At 39.6% G+C, this 16,089-nt stretch overlaps 1 protein-coding gene across 2 annotated transcripts in view; it reads right to left on the bottom strand.

Annotated features, from left to right (window-relative positions):
- The window catches only part of gng12a (guanine nucleotide binding protein (G protein), gamma 12a), a 38,725-nt gene extending 25,261 nt beyond the window's left edge, over positions 1–13,464 (bottom strand). For both annotated transcript variants that reach the window (XR_004658734.1, XM_034887598.1), the window contains exon 1: positions 13,085–13,464. The gene's annotated coding sequence lies outside the window, so the exon portion shown is untranslated. The remainder of the gene's footprint in view (positions 1–13,084) is intronic.
- Between the last annotated feature and the right edge of the window lie 2,625 nt (positions 13,465–16,089).

The following is a 16,089-nucleotide window of genomic DNA, read 5'->3' as shown; positions in this document are numbered from 1 at the left end:
AGGAAACTTTGGACTACAATGTAATCACACGTGCAAAGTCTCTGATAGACATAAGGTTTCATTTATCCTCAAATGCATGCATGGATAAAAGTATGTAGGTGCAATGCACCCTTAAGAGGTCACTTATAGGAAAAACATTTTGAGCAAATAATTATTACCAAAATGTAGAGGATTCAGTCTATACATGTTTTAATGTTGTTTTAATGACAAACCTAACCTTAACCCTTTCAACGTTGTTTTGAGGACTGTTTCTTTTTTATGCACTGTGGTCCTGTCTGACTGTATTGTAATTCCTTGTGTCTACATAGCACTTGGTTTAAATATCAGAATATATTATCAAAACCTATTATTATTTGCAGCATTACTGTAAGTATTTTATATGCAATGAAGTTACCAACAGACAGCAGACCATCTATGTGAGCCACCCTGTCCGCCCCATGTGTGTTAATGACACTCTGCTTGGGTTGGTTACTATAGTCCCCTCTCTCTGTAAATAATCCATTCAGTAACATGATATTCTGTCTGGTAACATGACACACACACAGGGTGGGTGGGGGGAGGGTCTGAGATACTATTGATCAGAAACCACATGAATGGCTGCTCCTCTCTAGTACCGCTGGGACTCTGTTCAAACAGTTTCAAAGACACAAACAAGGAAAGAATCGACCGCTGTGAGAGAGCTGTGAAGCAGCAATGAGACGGCCATCCTGTCTGAGGCAGACATGGAGCTCACTTCCCCAATCCAGGCCAAATAACAGACGTCAGATGAGAGTGACCTGCGTGTTGTGGGATGGGTTTGGATGGCTGGTACACAACCGTCACACATCTTCACTCTGCCCAGAACCCATGCTGCAAAGAACTGTGTGTTCCTGGACAAAAATGACAGTGAGATATGACCTTTTTCCTTAAACGCCAACTCTTTTTTTTTTTTTTTTAGTAAATAGTTTTAAACCTAAACTCATAACTTTAAATTTTCATTAGTTAAACCACAAAATGAGCAATTTGTTCTGACAGACAATATAGTAAAGCACGTTATATAATATTCAGTCAAAGAGTATAGAAGGTCTTGTTAGACAAATGGGGATTTATATTACTGAAAACTGTACCTAATAAATTGCTTCTAAGCTAAACTGAACCACATGCATGCTAGCATATTTTTAATTTTTTAAATAAGTTTACTCACACACAAACACACGCATGCATGCACGCGAACAAGCACACACACATGCACTATGTGAGCTGTCTGACAGGACTATTAACTGACTCCCAACGCAGGTGTAACACACACAACTCTCTCTCTCTCTCTCTCTCTTTCTCTCTCCCTCTCTCTGCAGGAAAAGGCCTCTTTTTCTCACACACACACACACACACACACGTTTCTCTCACAAGAATTAACAGAAAAGTCGAAGTTTAACAGACAACTTTAATAAGAGCTTACAGTATGTTTGGACCACCTGGCAGTGACAGATGGTGTGTGTGTGTGTGTGTGTGTGTGTGTGTGTGTGTGTGTGTGTGTGTGTGTGTGTGTATGTATGTGTGTGTGTGATCTAATAGCCTGTCAGAGGGCACCACCATGTGGCAGAAACAAGGTAATGCAGAGTGGTGATTGATAATGGGGAAACAAAAAATCATAATCAATACTATGATACATATACAATACTTATACTACTAAGATCACAATTATTTAATGTAATTATTTAATTACTCATTGACTTTTGGAAAGGTGTTGCATTTATTGAACTTAATACATTTCCTATTAAACCGTTTTACATTCGCAACACAAGACAAAAAAAGAATTTAATTGCAAAACGTTACGTGCAAAATAATAGTTTTTCTGAATTACATTGTTTTTGTGATTGTTGGGAGCCGGCCCCAGTCAAAGTTGGATTAATTGCACAGCCCTCTAGTGTAACTAGGCTACCATGTTGTTATATGACTGTGCCAAACATTGTGGTGATATAACAGCATTTAAAAAGGTGCTTTCTTCTACTTAAACAGCTTGTTATTATAAAAATATGTAAAACACCCTTTTCATGCTGAATATATTGAGAGCTTACCACATAGAGCCCCATTTGTTATTCTCTACTACTCGAGGGGTTGGCTCCAAATGATGTACAGTATCACACACACACACACACACACACACACACACACACACACACACACACACTCACACACACACACACACACTAGAAACCACCAAATGTGCTTCGAGGCCTGATGTTCTGTGAAACACACACCATTCGTTTGTTCCTACAGATAGTTGTTGGTTGCCATGACGCTGCCAAACATCATCCACTCCTGCGGCATTAGCACCACAATACCAAAATAAGGTGCTGTTAAGATAAGATAAGCCTTTATTGTCTCCTAAAGGAGACATTCATCTTGGTTCTACTGTCTGCAAACACTACATTACCTATTGTTTGCATTTGGGTGATATAGTGAACCATTTTATGATATTTTTGGGCTATATTTGCAACATATCTGTCTGTAAACATCCCACTTTAAGTTGTTCACAAGCAGCCAACTTCTCAGCTCGCTGACTAACCCTTGACAGTTTGAGGGACGGTTGCCAATCTAACTTCAGATCAGTGTCTACGAGGAACTTCAACCTTGGACTGAGTTTACACTCTAAACACACAACAGCCTTATCTGCTTCCTGCTGTCTGTCCAATCAGAGCTGAGGATGAAGAGCCGTGTGCAGCGCTGCCAGCAAACCGAGGCCTCCTCAACAACATGAACCAAAAAAATAGTAAACGTCCCTGTGTGTTTGTGATCAATCGTGGCGCTGGTTTTTAGCTACTATTCTGCAATGGAAGGATATCTTTCACACTAATCGTTGTTTTCTTAATATACATGAACAATTAATTTAGTTATGTGTTAAATGTCGTTATTTTATGCATTATTACAAAACGGGTCACTAAAATCGTGATTTGTGATTGGTCAATAGTAGAGCCCGACCGATATATATCGGCAGGCCGATATTAGGCATATCCCAATATATCGGTATTGGCATTTATAAAAAAAAAAAAAAAAAAACTCAAACATTTTTACTGTGTTTTTATTCAAAGGACTTTTAGTTTCATATCTTAAGTTTGTAGAAATACATATAAATATATATCATATTATTTTTAGTGAGAACTCATCAATAACTACAAATAACTAATGTTTGGGAAATCTGTTTATGTTTTGTGACACATTTCTGTATTTTTTTTAAATATATATATAAAACAGCCGATATATCGGATCTTTAAATCTCCAAATATTTGTATCGGTATTGGCCTTAAAAATCCTATATCCGTCGGGCTCTAGCCAAGTTGCCTAGTTGGTCAGTAGGACTGGAAAAAATATAAATATATTTTACCAATATCAATAGATGAGGCTAGATATCGTTATATGACACAAGTATTTTTCTGGTAAAGGGATGTCATTATCTGAACTTACTGTTCTAGCTGTTCTACTCTTTGCCTTTACCCACTTAGTTATTCTATCTACATATCGTTACTGATGAATATTTTATCTTAGATGTAATTCCAGGTAATTGGTACAACATATCATGATATCTTGTTCATCTTCATATCAGCCAGCCCTTGTTGTGGTTTAATTTCTTTTAAAGCGCAGCTAAGATGTATCGTAAATAACATATATCACCCCACAGCTTAATGAAAAGAATACTTCATTCAAGAACAATTAAAAGGAAATTCACGTGCTAAAACTACAAATAAAAGAGACTCAAAATGGCGTTGTTGCTCATTCCAACCATAAGCGGGGTTTTTTTGCACATGTGCTTGGAAACCATCCACAGGTTTCACTCTGGACTGATCCAGTCAACAACCAAACAGATTCCTCCAAACGCGAGTTTCCCTTAGAGGGGTATTTTGGATTTCTGTGTTAGATCATAACATGCTATCACAGGCCCCCGGTGCCTGGTAGGCAGCGGCAAGTCGCAACAGACCCCAGGCTGTGATGAGTAAAATACTGGAGAGAAAAAAAACGTGGCTCTCACAGACCGTCCCCCAATTCGTGAAACTAGCTATGTTTTTTTCACGCCCGGACCGGCTATCTAAACAAAGAAGATCAGATTACAACCCACACGGAGGGAGTTGGATTCATTCTATGCTCAGGACGCCATTACTCCACTATATCTTTATATACAGCGGCTTGAGAAAGTTTACACACCACTGCTAAAGTTGATTAAAAAGAGGAATAAAAAAACGTCTTTTGGAAATTGATCTAAAAAACATTTAGGAAAATCCAACCTTTTAAGGACACCGATTTCCTTTGTGAATGAATAATGCATTGTAAATAAATAAGTGTTCTTCTTTAAAATACAGAGGGCATAAATGTACACACCCCTATGTTAAATTCCCATAGAGGCAGGCACATTTTTATTTTTAAAGACCAGTTATTTCATGGATCCAGGATATTATGCATCCGGATAAAGTTCTCTTGGCCTTTGGAGTTAAAATAACCCCACATCATCACATACCCTTCATGATTGAATTAAGGCATTAACATCCATTTCCAATGTTTTTACTCAACTTTAGCATGGGTGTGTAAACTTTCTCAAGCCAAAGTGTTTATATCATATCATATATATATATATATATATATATATATATATATATATATATATATGTTGTTTGCTGCCATATCAATTTTCTAAATGTCGAGTACAGCCCCTTTAGATATCTTTTCCCCCTATAAGCCTGCAAACCCGTCACAACAGATATTTAAAAAAATGCTGTCATTGTTTCACCTTATTAAGGAAAAGAAAGAAATACAGTAATCCTCAATCATAACAATTGGCATAATTTCAACTGGAAAGCCTCCACTCAGCGAGAGAGAGAGAGAGAGAGAGAGAGAGAGAGAAAAAAAGAGAGAGAGAGAGAGAGCGTAAAGTAGAGTAGAGAGTAGGGCTGTCCCAAATGATTCAAACAATCTAGCAATTTTTTTTTTTAGATTAGTCCACTAGTCTAACAATTACTTTTCCCATTGCTCAATTAGTAACAATTTACACAAAACAAATTCCAATAGGGTTCAAATCTCTATTAAAATTGCAGTGGAACCTGAAGCCAGATGTAGACTATCAATCCAACAACAACATAAAGTCACTCTCAGGAGGAATACAAAAATAAAAACTTAAACAGAGCAAGTGCAAAAAGAGTAGAGAGAGTTGTAAAAATGTAACATATGAGAGAGGTGGACTGCAATTTTTAATTTCTTTTGGTACTTTTGGGCAGCGCCAATTAGGGCCGGCATGTTTTACTCTGTCAATGACCCCCACCCAGCTTGGAATGGAACCCCTGAACAGCACATGGTCGTTCCATTTGTACTGAAAGACTTTGCCGATTCTCGCCCATGTTTGGTAATGAGGACTTTAACCCAGGCCGGGAAGACCCGGGTTTTAACTGTGGTCCTCCAAAGGTCTTGCTAACATGTCTGATTTGTACAATAGAAAGTCATTTGAAGATCTTAAATCTTAGTATGGCATTCCTACAAAACATTTCTTTAAATATCTCCAAATCAGAAATTATGTTCTAACCTGGCGCTCCTCCCCTCGTCCATTTTAAGAAGACATCACTTTAGCATATTGAAAAGCTAGGGGACAGGTGTCTATGCTTTACAATCTGTTTGTTAGCGGATCTAGTGAGTCTTCAAATAATATTTCACAGGCCTGGAATAGGGATTTAGATGGAAAGGTGCCAGAGGAAGAATGGTCCGAAGCCTGTTCTTTGGTAAACCCAATCTGTAAACACACATTCTATATTGTAACATTCTAAATGGATGAGCAGACAGTACATCACTCCTATCAGGCTGCACCACTTTAACCCCAATGTCCCCGACCCGTGCATAAAATGGAGCCATGGTACGGAACATTATTGGTCGTATTGTTGGCAAGGTGATGCCTACCGATCCTAAACTATGTGTCTTAAATATTTACCCTGTCAATTTTGTGGTAAGCAGTACTAAAAAGTCTCTAATTCGTACGTGCCTTTGGAGGCTAAAAGGTGCATCGTTGGAGACAGGATCCATATGTTTTCAAATTTTTGGAAAGTTATTTATAATTTCCTAGAAAATGAAAGTATACGAATGTAAATGTGCTGTATTTACATAGCGCTTTTCTAGTCTTAACGACTACTCATAGCGCTTTTACATAGTACAGGGACCATTCAGCATTCACACACATTCACACCGTACAAGGTGCCACGTGCTCATCATCAGATACACACTCACACACACACACACATTCACACTCCGATGTAGAGCATCGGGGGCAACTCGGGGTTCAGTGTCCTTCCCAAGGACACTATGACACGGGACTGCAGGGATTGAACCACCAACCTTCTGATTGGCAGGTAACCGCTCTCCCACTGAGCCACAGCCGCCCCATAAGAGATCTTTGGGTTAACTTAGTGAAGAAGTTCTTTTTTTTAATCTATTCACAGTTTGTTTATTCATTATTGTGTAAAAGGAAGCTTATGTACGCATACATCATTTTAGTGTGGTGCATCATATGTGGACGCAGGATTTGTTATACACTTTCTGTACTTACGTACAGATCTTTTTGTTCGGGGGGCGGCGGACTACCTGCTGTTTTCTGTGCACTGTTTGTGCATGCTGTTGGATCTGGTTTTTATTTTTTCTGTCGCGCTAGTCTATGATGTGTGTAAAAAAAAAAAAACTATATGTTTGTAAGGTAATTATGAGCCCAAGCCCGATTTAAACCTGACCCTTTTTTTAAGAAGGGGGCCGTAATAACTGCCGTTATAAAGGACTTTGAGATATCTCAAACAATCTGGCCCGGTTCCACCATTATCAAAGACAGTGCTACAGATGGAGGAGTCGGCACCGCTTACCTCACACTCAAGTCAGTGCAGGACATACTGTATGTGGGTGAGCTACGGGAGAAGCTGGAGAGGCGGAGGTGAGCAGAACTTACAGTGAATCCTGACTCAGGGATCAGTTTACAACGATGCTGTTGGCTTAGTAGGGAGTAAAATACTCCCACACTTCGGAAGACCGTGTGCAAGCCTGTTACTCAATCTGAAGCGAGGACTCCATACTCGCGCTGTTGCTGGAGACAGCCATTTTACTTTGAGAGAGAGAGAGAGAGAGAGAGAGAGAGAGCGAGAGAGATGGTGTTGCCTAGTGTCTTACGATCGTTGATGAATTTAACATTTCAGGAGAGCTGTTCATTTCCACGCAGGTTTACTGGCTCGACACTTGCACAATTCGGGGGGGGGAAATATGAACCTACATATTTTTAGCTTAGAACTGATATCATGATTCTCTGCCGCGATTTTCTTTTCTCACAAAGTGTCATGTTTCTTGCACAAAAAAACAAAACAAAAGAAATTGGCAGTACCCAACATAGATTTATTTGTCACCTCTAGCCCACTGCACATCAGAAGAAAGTAGTAGCGCTTGGGATGCAGTCGGCTCGTAAAATCAAATGAGAATCGAAGTCATAAAAAATAAATAAAAATCAAAGTTATTTAAAAATGAAACCGAGATCCCGATTTTTGTGATGATTCACCGTGCAGGCCTAGTGAAGACTCTGGCTCTAGCTTTCTGTCTGTCAGCTGTCTCCTGACACATTTACGGGTATGAGGGGTAGTAATAAGGTCGGTCACACTACCTCTCTTACCTATCTGAGATGGTTGCTATGACAACGCTTCCTGCTTGGCTTTGCGTAAGTGCACATCTGAGTTAGATGTTAACCTGATTAGTACATGAGCACTGACAGCGCCTTGTACTTCCTGAAGCCGGCACTTCAGAATCTACCGTCTCTCCTCACCTTTGTGCTTAGAACAGATATCGTCACGGTCTGTGACGAAATCTGAAAAAACTGTTGTTTTTGAGGAAATGAAATTAAAAGGCGAATTTGAAAACATTTTCATTGAGCTATTTGTCCCAAACAAGGTCAGACAAAATCACCTCGTCACTGTTGAAATATTTGTAAAAACCACAGGAAGGACGTTAAGGGTAAACAACAGCATTGATTTATGAAGGGGGGGGGGGGGGGGGAATGATGTAAGGTTTTTGCACAACAGCGAAGATATGTTACTGAGTTGGTCTGTTGTAAAGGATGTACAGCAAGCAAGCACGAAAGCAAGTAATTCAGCTCTTAAACCAACAGATGGGTGTGACTAGTCCTCTAGGTAAATCTCTCCTTGGTCCCTGGAATTGACTGTAGGCTAGGCCGTGTGACTACCAACACACACACACACACACACACACACACACAAACACACACACACACAATGCAGAGTATGCACAGACACACACACGCCACAAACACCAACTCCAACACCTCTAAACTGCAGAGACGTGTAGTTAGGTTTGTCGACAATAATAAAACAGAACAGGGGTGGGGAAAAGAATCGATTATTAGATACATCGTTACTCTCTCTTTTTGATTGGATGCTCGATTTTAACAAGTTAATTATGTCTTTATTTTTTAAATGGGTTGATTTTTATTTAAAGGTTACTGTCACCGGACATGTACAAATCAGAAAACAGAGGGACTGAAAGAGGATGGGATAATGGACAACAACTTAGAGTTCAGGCAAGTGTGAAGGAAAAAGGAAAAGAAAGAAAAATGCAATATTGTGTATTTATACACATGATCTAATAAGACCTACATAAAATAATTAGGCAAAACACATAAAGGCTGTTCATCTAATTTATCACATTACATCTGACCACCTAATACTGTATCTGAAGTCTCTTTTATATAGACCTTAGTGGTCCCCTAATACTGTATCTGAAGTCTCTTTTATATAAACCTTAGTCGTCCCCTAATACTGTATCTGAAGTCTCTTAATATAGACCTTAGTGGTCCCCTAATACTGTATCTGAAGTCTCTTAATATAGACCTTAGTGGTCCCCTAATACTGTATCTGAAGTCTCTTTTATATAGAACTTAGTGGTCCCCAAATACTGTATCTGAAGTCTCTTTTATATAGACCTTAGTGGTCCCCTAATACTGTATCTGAAGTCTCTTTTATATAGGCTTTAGTGGTCCCCTAATACTGTATCTGAAGTCTCTTAAAATAGACCTTAGTGGTTCCCTAATACTGTATCTGAAGTCTCTTTTATATAGACTAGTGGTCCCTTAATACTGTATCTGAAGTCTCTTTTATATAAACCTTAGTGGTCCCCTAATACTGTATCTGAAGTCTCTTAAAATAGACCTTAGTGGTCCCCTAATACTGTATCTGAAGTCTCTTTTATATAGACCTTAGTGGTCCCCTAATACTGTATCTGAAGTCTCTTTATACAGACCTTAGTGGTCCCCTAATACTGTATCTGAAGTCTCTTTTATATAGACCTTAGTGGTCCTCTACTACTGTATCTGAAGTCTCTTTTATATAGACCTTAGTGGCCCCCTAATATTGTATCTGAAGTCTCTTTTATATAGACCTTAGTGGTCCCCTAATACTGTATCTGAAGTCTCTTTTATATAGGCCTTAGTGGTCCCCTAATACTGTATCTGAAGTCTCTTTTATATAGGCTTTAGTGGTCCCCTAATACTGTATCTGAAGTCTCTTTTATGTAGAACTTAGTGGTCCCCTAATACTGTATCTGAAGTCTCTTTTATGTAGACCTTGGTGGTCCCCTAATACTGTATCTGTGCACAATGTTATTTTTTGAAAACAGAGAGGTTGAAATGTCCTATTATGAAAATAGCCCAGCCAAAATAATTCAACCGTTGTAACTTTTTTTTTTTTTTTTATTTACGGCTGTGCTTTTTCTATTTTGATTACTCAAGATGTTTCTTTAAAAAAAAATCCATTTCATATTTAATTGCTTAGTTTTGGACTGTTGCTTGAACAAAACAAGCAACTTGAAGAGGCCTTGTCCTCTGTGACACTGTGAGAAGGAACTGTTCGGTGTTTTCTGATGATTTGTAGACAAACTAATTCATCAAAAAAATCTTCAGCAAGAAACTCAAGTGACAGATAAATAAATTCATCAAAAATAATCAGAACTGCCGCCCAATTTCCAACTTAAACTCAAACATTTTGATGATGAAAATAAATCAATAAATGTTTATTTAAAAAATCTTACAGACTGGATTGATATAAATGTAGAAGTCAAAGAGAAAACATGTTTCAGTCTAGCGTCACAGGGCTATGTGTGTGTGTGTGTGTGTGTGTATGTGTATGTGTGTGTGTGTGTGTGTGTGTGTGTGTGTGTGTGTATGTGTGTGTGTGTGTTGAGAAAATATGTGAACCACTCAGTCAAGGAAACTACCTTGCACTCAGTAAGGAAGTAGTGAGTTCACTTTAAAGACGCTGAAGCAAGCATCCACAGGCCCGCTGGTACACACCGACTCCTACTTCACCAAACTGTGTGTGAGATCAGAGCGCTGCGGGGGAATCCACAGGCAGCTCAAAGAGGAAATAGAACCTGGCTGACACCGTGGCCAGCTCCACGTCTTCCTCCCGCACCAAACTGTTTGTCGAATAGTCGCCAGCGGAGCGGCCGATCGAGTCGGGCGGCATTCTGTGTCAGAGGGGATGCCCACGCTGCTTGCATGTGCCACTTCCCATATGATCCCGACAGATCGTCCTCCGTCCCAAGAGATTAACTCATATATAGGGTTGGGCTTCAATTCGTATTCGTCCTTTCTAATCCGGTTCTTATGAATTCTTGATTCTTTGAGGGGTGGAGTTAAAACGGGGTCACATGCTTATTTCACAGATAACAGGGGCATTGTTGTACTTTACAGTTTCAGTGGGCTTTTTCAATGTAAAATTAAACCACACTTTAGAGCACTGCAGGTGTTGCATTGCCAGACCTTCCTCAAAAGCGTGAGGGGGGGGGGGGGGGGGCAAGTCCACTTAGCATTCCAGGATGGGAGAAAAACGTGCACTGGTTTATTGGCGCTTCTTTACACCAATTAGGACTGCACGATATTGGGATAAGTGCGATTATTTTCACTGATATTGCGATATGAGTCACAATATTGGAGGTTATGATCATTTTGGTATCATTATTCTCATTTTCATTGAAAAATATTCAAATTTTAGGCCGGGATGTCTCTGCAGCACCATGATACCTTATTTTAGATTGGTTTGACACGTTTTTTTAAACTTTAACTATTTAACTTACTACTTTTTATTGCACCCTCCTGCAATTTGGATATTTCACTCCTTCATATTGCGATTTCAATAAAATTGCGATTAATTGTGCAGCCTTAAAATCCCATCACAGTCGTCTTAGTTTTGGTGGAACGTGCTCGTTCAAAAGTCGCGCAACAGAAAACTCTGATTGGACAGATAGTCTAGCTAGCCAGCGGAGGTTGGAATGCCAACACAAAGGAAGAGGAAGGTGACGGACGTCCGGCCGAACATAAGGGACATCCGGCGGATCTTGTGGCGACACCTGAACAATCCCGGAAATGTAATCAGTATAGACTAGAACGCTGCTCACTGTGCTCCATGGCTGAAACGCAACACACGTGTTAAATTTGGAAGCGATGAACAGATTCCCAACCCAACTTTTCCAAACAAATCCATTGGAATCTTAATCCTATATGGAGACAGAGGAAGGACACTCAAATCCATCGTCCCCTCTATCTCAAACTGTACAGGCAGTCCTGCAGCCCTTTTTTGAATCTAATCCTTGCATTAAGCAAGACATTGTTTCCAGCTCGACCACCGAGCCCCCCCTCTTCCTGTTACTAATCAATTTACATGCACCACACGTCACGTTAAATCCTGCCAGCATTCGGGCTAACCAGCTGACATAGCTCCAAATGCGGCCCGTGGCACCAAAGCTGCTAGAGAGAGTTTTTGAAGGAGGAGTTTTGAGTCAAAAGGTTACATTTCTACCTCTCCGTCAAACACGCATCTCCATAAGTATTATTTGAGGAAGTGTGCTGTGCCATCCTTTCAAATGAGGGAAGGAAATGAAAAACATTCTTGTGAGTACAGATTTTGCCAATACAGGGGGCGAGTGTGTTTCAAAGAATTGCAGCAGACAGGCTCATGACCAGACCCGACAGCATCAGACAAGGCAGCTGTTCATGGGCGTCACTATCTTCATCAACAGCGTATTCCTGCTTCTACTAGTTATGCCAGTGCACGTAGGTCATTGGCGCATAGACATGCTTTTGATCTGTCAAAAAGTAACACAGTGAGTACCAGTAGGTGCTTTCGTAAGAAAGACGAGGACGGATTTTGTTCACACACGTGTTTATATCTGCACGTTAAACTGAATTCCAAAAGGCACTTCCTCTTGGCCAGTGTCTGTCATGAGACTGTTCACTTCATAATAAAAAGTTGTCACACCAAAATCAAACGTGAAGGCAGGGAGTGTGTGATCCTCCGCCTCCACTTCCAGTGTGTGGTGTGACCACGTTGATGGGCGTTGAGAGGAGGCTTTGATGGCGGCAAATGGGGTACTAATGAGTCGGCCTCATCAATGGCCGGTCTGTATTCTGTCCTCCTAATGGCCAGGGGAGCATCAACAGAGCTGTTGATGCTCCATGTAAACATCTCAGCCACTTCCCTGTGGGTGGCCTCCACTTCAACCATTACACCAGGTTCCTAATCTAATTGGTTCATGGACTACAATGGCAGTGTAAGAAGTGATTATCCATTGCATAATCGACTACTGTAAGGATGTGGGTTTTTTATATCTGTAAAAAGTGCATTTCTTTCTCTAGAATAATCTATTTTGCTTTCCAAAAGAAGTCATTATGTGGCCAACACAGTAGGTGGGGCCTGTGGGGAATAATCAGGGCAGAAGGCCCATACAGCACTGTGCTGAGTAAACCTTGAGCTTCACCTGTTGAATACTATATTCATGAAGCAATATGTCTCGTATACGTGTATTTTTTGCTAGGGTCACAGATAAGGAACATTAAACCATGTTAGGCGGGCTATAAATTCGCTGCGTTGCCACCCAAGTGTTGCATAAACGGATGAAGACTGTAAAAGCTGGCAGCAGTGACAGTAAACATGTCTTGTAGTAGAGCAGACTGAGACCAACTGTTGCTTCAGGTAGCCTAAAAGCGCAATTATGGCAGCTGTTAATGTGATAGTTTATCGACACATTACGGTCTTACCTGGCCGGTGTTATACAGTCAGGTCTAGCCGTGTCTCCCTTCAATGAAGCCAAACTGTATCCGTCAACAGACTGGGAGGAGACCTTTCCCTCGGCTGTGTCGCTCACGGCGCAATGTCACAACTACACTAGCTAACTAGATAATGTGTTTACACCACAGACTGGGGGGAACAGCTCTACATGGACCTCACTGGCGTCTTCAAAAACTGCCGACTCGTACCGCTTTCACTTTTCGCTGACGGTTGGTGTTAATATTTAATTTTATTTACTTTTCGCCTTCCCAGTACGACCAGTCTCCCCCCTCTCCTTTCCTTTTCCTCCTCCACTTGAACGCTCCGCGACGAGAACAGCCGAATTGGGTTGGCAGGACAGAGGCGGACCAACCGAAACACTAGCGGATGTTCACCAGTGTCAAGCTATCTATCGTTACCATACTTTTTTTCCGGATATGATTTTCAGAATAAGATCTCTGATGATGTTTATACAATTGCAAGTGAAGACCTACTGCAAATAATCTAGTTTATCGTTAGTTAAAGTAAGTAAAAGTGCAAAATGATAAACAGTCTTCCCCCTGATATTGTTTTGAAATTACTGTAACATATTAATGCATTAAAGATTATTGGCTTCATATTTCTAGACCATAATTCGGCTACAATTCTTCCACAGAGGCTGAGTAAATGCATGGGTTTAAAATGAACTTAAACCCTCATGTCGTCCTCGGGTCAAATGGACCCGTTTTCCTATATCAATGTTCTTTTTAATTACCCAAAATAACACAATTGATTCCACACAACACTCTTTGGCAAGTACATGTTTCTACTTTTCATTAATTTTGCTGTATTATTCAATTTTAGTGTGTTCAAGTGTTTTTGAGATAGTATTGAGCAAAGTTGACATGTTCCAGTCTGTGATTATCCATCAACATCCATTCCTTTAATTTTAGTCAAAATAATTCCTAATTTCTGCTTTTCTAACTCAAACATTTGGTGACCATAAATTCCAAAAATAACTTTAAAACTAAAGTTGTTAAGTCAGTGTTACGTGGTGTTGAAAACGTCAAAACAGTGAACAAACATAAAAAAAGCAACAAGTGTTGAAAAAAAGGGACAAAAACGTAAGGAAATGTTAAAAACATGGATAGAAAGCATCAACAAAAGTGTGGATTTTCAATTTTGACGGGAAGACATTACAAGAGTTAATGTAACAAATCCAGATCATTTGGTCCCTTTTTGGTAATACGTATGCATTAAATCACTGTGAATTATGTAAATTAACATTCTTTAATTGATAATCTACTTATCAGAATAGAAAATCTGGCCATGTGTGCTTTTGCATACAATATGCAACTAAACATTGTGTTATTATGGCTGAATAAAGTGTGGACTGAATACATGAAGACATAGTGACTTGGTCATTTGTTAACGGTGAGCAACAGGAACATGAAACATCCTGCTTTATATCATGAGCCATGTATAGTTAAACACGCATATGATTTGTACCGTAGTGGTATCAATTAGGTAAGGGGTATGTGCTCCTCTACAAACTGGTATTCAGGATAATTCTGTATGCATTATATTGTCAAACGGAAATGTGGCAGAACAATAAAAGCTGAAACAAGGCCCAAGCTCCTGAAGCGCCCATCGTGTTAACCTATTAACAGCACTACTGTGCATTTTACACTGTATGAGCTGATTTTATAATGTTAAGAGCCTAATATGCAGCTTTACTCGTAACTGCTGTTGTCAAATACATGCAGTGGGGTTAACATTTCCATCTTAAACTTTTTAGAATAAAATCAAAGTCTCCTAAAGAAAAAACTACGAATAACAGGATTGAAGCTTGCCACTTTCTAATTAATCTTCCAAATATCCCTCATTCAGAATGTAGTTGAAGCAACAAGAAAAAAACCAACTTCCTGTCTCCCACTAGCTCTCTTTAGCTAGCTTTACGGAGGTGTGTTCTGCTATGAGCCATGTGGGGGCGCACTCTCGCTGCATGAATACTTGTACCAAACTATTGTCAGTTTATTTCAAAATGCCATGCAGCAAAGGTGTTTCAACTGTGTTAGTACATTTAGTTTAGTATGGAGGACTGGAAGTTATTTTCGAGATATTAAAGTGACAATCCCTTTCTATAAATTTCTCTTTAAATTAATGCCAAATTTATAAGGACTTGTACAAAAAGCTCAATCACCCAGAGTAAACACTGACATTCTGCACAAACTCTATGACAATACACTAGGGTGTTAAGTAAAACTTCATTTATTTAAATTAGCATTAAAAGCAAAAACAAACTAAGAACCATGTATAACAGGCTACAGTCAACTTCAAAAAACACTGATATAGCTTGATGTATATATTTTGTGAAGTTGAAAATAAGCACTTTATAAAAAATAGATATCTACATTGTAACATAATGGACATACTGAATACATTTCCCAAGGTGGCTATGAGGTCTGTACATTACCCCTATGACATAACAAAAAAAAAGGTTTCCACCACCCAAAATTAGCAGCAGTACTAAACATTATCTACTTTATATGGAAGAATGTGTATTCGTGACAGGCCTTAACTGAGAACAGAACAGGTAATTAAGCAGAAAATCCAACCAATGAGTAACTTATATGTATCCACGAAATCTTACTGCCAATCTTTGTCAAAAGCCTAGGTCTTTAGACCACACTGTATTTTTTCTTAAAATATGACTGCTTCCAATAAAACTTCTGACCACTCGAATCTCTTTCTTTTGGTGTCAAAAGCAATGTGCAAAGCAACATCAACAACAACATTATAGTTTACACAAAGTATGAAATGTAAGGAAATTAAATTCCTCTGTGAAATGAAAAGGGCCGTTAGGAGTGTTGGGAGTATTCCCGTCCTTAGCGATACACGTGGGAACCGGGTGGCGTGTAACAAGTCCCACAGCTGAGGGGTTGATGCTGGAAGAGAACAGTCAAACTGTGGGACTGCTAGGTTACATGCAAGCTGGGGGGGGGGGGTTATGCTG

Source organism: Etheostoma cragini, chromosome 12, assembly GCF_013103735.1.
Source record: "Etheostoma cragini isolate CJK2018 chromosome 12, CSU_Ecrag_1.0, whole genome shotgun sequence".
Classification (NCBI taxonomy): domain Eukaryota; kingdom Metazoa; phylum Chordata; class Actinopteri; order Perciformes; family Percidae; genus Etheostoma; species Etheostoma cragini.
Note: the sequence above shows the minus strand (reverse complement) of the source record. Positions and strands in the feature narration are given on the sequence as shown.